The sequence below is a fragment of the Muntiacus reevesi genome, chromosome 1 (genome assembly GCF_963930625.1).
Source record: "Muntiacus reevesi chromosome 1, mMunRee1.1, whole genome shotgun sequence".
In the NCBI taxonomy this organism is placed as follows: domain Eukaryota; kingdom Metazoa; phylum Chordata; class Mammalia; order Artiodactyla; family Cervidae; genus Muntiacus; species Muntiacus reevesi.
The window spans coordinates 81,068,401-81,075,040 of record NC_089249.1 but is presented as its reverse complement, the minus strand read 5'-3'; positions in this window follow the sequence as shown (position 1 = coordinate 81,075,040).

Below are 6,640 nucleotides of genomic sequence, written 5' to 3'. Positions count from 1 at the left end.
TTGTCCAGGCTCCTTCTCACATCTCCCTTTCTCTGTCTCTACCTCTTCTGTTTTTTAGTTTTTGTATAGGACAAGGTCTCCAGAACATTCACAATCCTGGCTGCCAGCTCTGGTTACACTATAATTTGTCAACTCCTCTCATAAAGTTGGCACTCAGAACTGACTGGTCACATTCATTCATGTTAGTTTATTCAGCAGACATTTATGTGGGCTTGCTCTGTGCTGAGTCCTGGGCACATGTCTGGGGGATGCAACATCAGATTCAGTTCATGGCTTTGTGGTGCTGATTAATTTAATTAGCAAATAATCAGGCTCATTCTCTCACCTCCAGTCTGTCTCACCCCCTTTTCTTCTCTTTGAGAAAGATACAGGCTGAGACAGTCCAAAGTTAGTTGCACAAAAAAGTGTTGGGAAAGGCTCTGGCAGAGTTTTGAGGCAGAGCTCTGTTGGCTCAGCCAGTTCTGGGGAATGCTATGTCTGGGTGGCCATTTTTCACAGATATCAAGGACTTCGCCTCATCCCAGGGAGACTATGTTTCCCTCTAATGTCTTCCCTGGCCCTGAGGCACCAGTTTGAACCAAAGCCAGCTTGGTTGTCCTTGCCTGGCTACAACTGGCTAAGTCTCAGACCTCTGGATGTCCGTTGTGGCCAGAGATGATGCAGGTCAGTATGACTTCTCCTGCCGGTCTTCGAGTAATGACAGCTAGGTGCAGACTGCATGGTTGTAGTGAAGTAGAATCTTGGTCTCTTCCCTTAAATAAAAAAAGACCAATTGATAACAGTATTATTTTTACTCTCGTTGCTCATGTTTCACCATTATTATTATTTCTGCTTTCTTTTCTTTTTCTTTTTTTTTTTTTTTACTGTAAACTGATTGTTCTGATCATGCAAAATCTAAAGAGGAGTTTCATTTCTAACAGTCAGCCCAGAGCCCAGTAGCTCACCCAGGTCAGAAGAAACCAGAGGGCATTATGAAAGGGCCAGACCTGAAGAGTAAGGCCTCCCCCAGGTGATAGAGCTGGAGCTGGGACTTGTGGCAGGATTCTGACTTTGCAGATGATGAGGCACATTGGGATGAGAAGGCTGAATTGCCTCTCAGTCTGAATTGAAAGGAGGTGAATTTCCACCCATCTCCCACTTAATGGGCTTGGGAGCATGGGGCCCACCTGCAGTGTTCCTTCCTGCCTGAGGGACTGTAGACCTGGCTTTGGAGTATGACCTGGTTATTAGAAGGGAAAAGGGTTATAAGGTTGAAAGAGCTCACAATTAAGCCAAAATGAGTAGACACAGAAAGTTTGGAAGAGAACAAAAGGCAGATGGATGGTGATATGATAAGCCTTGGATTCCGGCTTTGAAATCTCTTTGTCCTCCTAGCCAAGGAGCACTTTGCAGCTGGGCTGAGCACTAATCAGCCGCTCAAACCTGGGTTCTAGTGCAGAGTCCTCAACTGTCCACTACAAAACCATGTGTCCTTGGGTTAGTTACTCTCCTCACTGTTCCAGCTTCCACTTTTGTTGACTTAGGAGCCAAAAAGGGGAAGTATGTGTCTGTAGACCTGGTGGCAGTTTAGAGGAAATAACGCCAGTGTCATCAGAGAGCAGAGCCCTGGGTACATTGCCCGGGTGTGTCATGTGTCCCAAAGCAGTGCCGGCGTTTGGAAGCTAAATTAGTCAATCTGATATCAGTCTGAGGGTTTTGTTATGGGAAAATTGTTCTGTTTTCTAATTCAGGTTTGTCTAGAAATATATCCTTGTTCCTGGCCCAAATTCACATTTGGTTTAATTTGACTATTCCCATGACTTCTGCCAAAAGTTTCCTTTCTAGATCCCACAGATTTTATTCTAGAAGTAAAATGCTTGTGGATCTGGAACTAACACAGCATATGAAACATGTTTGTTGTTGTTTAGCCAGTAAATTGTGTCTTACTTTTGGGACCACGTGTACTGTAGCCCACAAGGCTCCTCTATTCATGGAATTTCCCAGGAAAAGACTACTGGAGTGGGTTGCCATTTCTTTCTCCAGGGGATCCTCCCAAACCAGGGCTCAAACCCATGACTCCTGCATTGGTAGATGGATTCTTTACTGTGGAGACATAAGGGAATCCCCATTGTGCATAGCAAGTCTTTCAAGTCCCCATTATTATCCCCATTCTATAGATGAAATAACTGATGCACAGAGATGTTGAATGACCTACTAATTTCATATAGCTAGTTATGGAGAGGGAAAGGGTTTGAAACTAAACAGTCTACTTTTATTCTCTTTTAACTTTGAATAAACCACTGACTGATTGATAGTCATGTATGTTTCTTGAGGGATCCTAAAAAAGACCTTACTCCAATATATGTTTTCTGCTGAGGCTGTATCATTGTGTGATGTTTACCATAGAGCATTTCCCTTTCTCAGTTTTTTATAATACGTATGAAAGATTACATCAACCCATTGTTGTTGTTGTTTAGTTGCTAAGGCATGCCTGACTCTTTTGCAACCCTATGGACTATAGCCTGCAAGTCTCCTTTATTCATGGGATCTTTCAGGCAAGAATACTGGAGTGGGTGCCATTTCTTCCTCCACACTGATCCATTAGAGAGAATTAACTCATTAGATGTCTTCATTGTCTTATTGAAATGAAGTGGTGGAAGGGCTTGAGGAATTGTTGCATTTTGCTGAAGAATGTCATAAATCACATCCTGCCCCTTGCTCTATTTCTGAACAGGTTTAGAAAATTAAACAGGAGGAAATATGATAGGCAGAATGCCAGTTTCTTACTGATGGTCATACAGTTGTAGACCGTGACTCTAGGTTCTGTTGTTAGGTAGATCACTGCTCATGGTAGACCCCATGGTTTGGCAGAGTTACCCATTTAATGGCAGTCCTGGGCTGAGGCAGGCCTTCCTGCACACTTGTAGGACCCTGTTATGGCAGGGAGGATCCCTGCAGCTCCCAGGAGAAGGAGGGCAGACCTGAGCCAATTACCCTTACTACATTTATCAATCAGATAAGTCTTTTTACTATTTCAGAGGCAAATCAAGAAAGGAGTGGAAAGAGGCCAGGCTTGGGGAAAGTACCCATATCCTCCAGAGACTTTAGACATCTTGTAGTCATGCCCTCTTATTCTGCAGATACAATCAAATTCTGGAGAGGGACAGGACTCTGATAAACCAGTGTTGCAAGGTCATCAGGGAGCAGAGTTAGGAAATTAAGATATCCTGACCTGGGTCCAGACTCCACCTACTTTGCACTACTAAGTTCTCCTCCAGGAAGAGTGAATAGTGGAAATGCTCCAAAACCTGGTGTACAAGGGCCCTGGTGGGAAGGGAAGGACAGAAGCAGTGAAACCGGAGTGAATGTGCCTGTTGAACAGGACATAGAGTGATCCTCTCTGGACTTCAGAGCATCAGGTATTGATATTTCAGTCAAACTTTCTTTCCCTTGCTGTCCTCCTCACAGCTCTACCTAGTGCGAAAGCTGGAAAGACTATTTGAGATGACCTATTCTTCAGTTCAGTTGCTCATCTACCTGCCAATGCAGGAGATGACAGTGCATGAGAGACATTTGATCCCTGGGTTGGGAAGATCCCCCAGGGGAGGGCATTCTTGCCTGGAGAATCCCATGGAAAGAGGAGACTAGCAGGCTGCAGTCCATAGGGCTGCAAAGAGTAGGACACAACTGAAGTGATATAGCATGCATGTACTCCATGAGTTAGGATTCTTCAGTGAAACAGAGCCAATATGATATGTATATATGTAGGAAAATGTTTACTCTAAGGAATTGGCTCATTGGAGGCAGGCAAGTCCAACATTTGCACCTTGGAGACCCAGGAGATCCTATGGTACAGATGAAGTCTGAAGCCATTCCACTGGAAAATTCCCTCTTGCTCAGATTGGTGCTTTTATTCTGTTCACACCTTCAGCTGAATGGATAAGATCCACTCACATTATGGAAAGTCATATGGATATGCTCTACTCAAAGTACAATGATTTAACTGTTAATGTCAGGGAAAAACACCTTGCAAGTTGACACATAAAAGTAACCATCATACCCACATATCCCCTTCATTTTCCTTGTAAGTCTGATAGTTTTCCTGGATTTTAGTCATTTAAGTACCACTGCCATGATTTTTAAATGCAAAATCCATGTATTATTTATTTAATTATTTCCTTTACACCAGTGTTAATCACTCACTTTAAAAAAGTTAGCCTCACTAAAAGCATTGTTGTACTAGTAATTTCTTTCCAAAAACACTCAAGAGTAAATAGCCAAAGCATTTCAGAAAAGTGATCAGTTCAGTCCTTCAGTTATTTCTGACTATTTGCGACCCATGGACGGTAGCATACATGCCCTCCCTGTCCATCGCCAACTCCCGAGTTTACTCAAACTCATGTCCATTGAATCAGTGATGCCATCCAACCTTCTATTCCTCTGTCATCCCTTTGTCCTCCTGCCCTCAATCTTTCCCAGCATCAGGGTCTTTTCAAATGAGTCAATTCTTTGCATCAGGTGGCCAAGGTATTGGAGTTTCAGCTTCAGCATTAGTCCTTCCAATGAATATTCAGGACTGATTTCCTTTAGGATGGACTGATTTGATCTCTTTGCTGTCCAGTTCAGTTCAGTTCAGTTGCTCAGTCATGTCTGACTCTTTACGACGCCATGAACTGCAGCACGCTAGGCCTCCATGTCTATCATCAACTCCCGGAGTCTACCCAAACCCATGTTCATTGAGTTGGTGATGCCATCCAACCATCTCATCCTCTGTCATCCCCTTCTCCTCCTGCCCTCCAATCTTTCCCAGCATCAGGGTCTTTTCAAATAAGTCAGCACTTCACATCAGGTGGCCAAAGTATTGGAGTTTCAGCTTCAAAATCAGTCCTACCAATGAACACCCAGGACTGATCTCCTTTAGGATGGACTGGTTGGAACTCCTGGCAGTCCAAGGGACTCTCAAGAGTCTTCTCCAACACCACAGTTTAAAAGCATCAATTTTTCGGTGCTCAGCTTTCTTTATAGTCCAACTCTCACATCCATACATGACAACTGGAAAAACCATAGCTTTGACTAGGTGGACCTTTGTGGCAAAGTAACATCTCTGCTTTTTTTTTTTTTAATTTTATTTTATCAGTTGGAGGCCAATTACTTCACAACATTTCAGTGGGTTTTGTCATACATTGACATGAATCAGCCATTGAGTTACACGTATTCCCCATCCCGATCCCCCCTCCCACCTCCCTCTCCACCCGACTCCTCTGGGTCCTCCCAGTGCACCAGGCCCGAGCACTCGTCTCATGCATCCCACCTTTTTTAATATGCTGTCTAGGTTGGTCATAGCTTTTCTTCCAAGGAGCAAACATTTTTTAATTTCATGGCTGCAGTCACCATCAGCAGTGATTTGGAACCCAAGGTAAAAAAGTCTGTCACTGTTTCCATTGTTTTCCCATCTATTTCCCATGAGATGATGGGACCAGATGCCATGATCTTAGTTTTCTGAATGTTGAGTTTTAAGTCAGCTTTTTCACTCTCCGCTTTCACTTTCATCAAGAGGCTTTTTAGTTCTTCTTCACTTTCTGCTATAAGGGTGGTATCATCTGCATATCTGAGGTTACTGATATTTCTCCTGGCAATCCTGATTCCAGCTTGTGCTTCATACAGCCCGGTGTTTCTCAGAATGTACTCTGCATACAAGTTAAATAAACAGGGTGACAATATACAGCCTTGATGTACTCCTTTCCTGATTTGAAGCCAGTCTGTTGTTCTGTGTCCAGTTCTAACTGTTGCTTCCTAACCTGCATACAGATTTCTCAGGAGGCAGGTCAGGTGGTCTGATGTTCCCATCTCTTTAAGAATTTTCCACACTTTGTTGTGATGCACACAGTCAAAGGCTTTGGTATAGTCAATAAAGCAGAAGTAGACATTTTTCTGGAACTCTCTTGCTTTTTGATGATCCAACGGATGTTGCCAATTTGATCTCTGGTTCCTCTGCCTTTTCTAAATCCAGCTTGAACATCTGGAAGTTCATGGTTCATGAACTGTTGAAGCTTGACTTGGAGAATTTTGAGCATTACTTTGCTAGCGTGTGAGATGAGTGCAATTGTGTGGTAGTTTGAGCATTCTTTGGCATTGCCTTTCTTGGGGATTGGAATGAAAACTCACCTTTTCCAGTCCTGTGGCCACTGCTGAATTTTCCAGATTTGCTGGCATATTGAGTGCAGCACTTTCACAGCATCATCTTTTAGGATTTGAAATAGCTCAGCTGGAATCCCATCACCTCCACTAGCTTTGTTCATAGTGATGCTTTCTAAGGCCCACTTGACTTTGCATTCCAGAATGTCTCGCTCTAGCTGAGTAATCACACCATCGTGATGATCTGGGTTGTGAAGATCTTTTTTGTATAGTTCTTCTGTGTCTTCTTGCCATCTCTTATCTTCTGCTTCTGTTAGGTCCATACCATTTCTATCCTTTATCATACCCATCTTTGCATGAAAATTTCCCTTGGTATCTCTAATTTTCTTGAAGAGATCTCTAGTCTTTCCCATTCCATTGTTTTCTTCTATTTCTTTTCACTGATCACTGAGGAAGGCTTTCTTATCTCTCCTTGCTATTCTTTGGAATTCTGCATTCAAATAGGTATATCTTTCCTTTTCTCCTT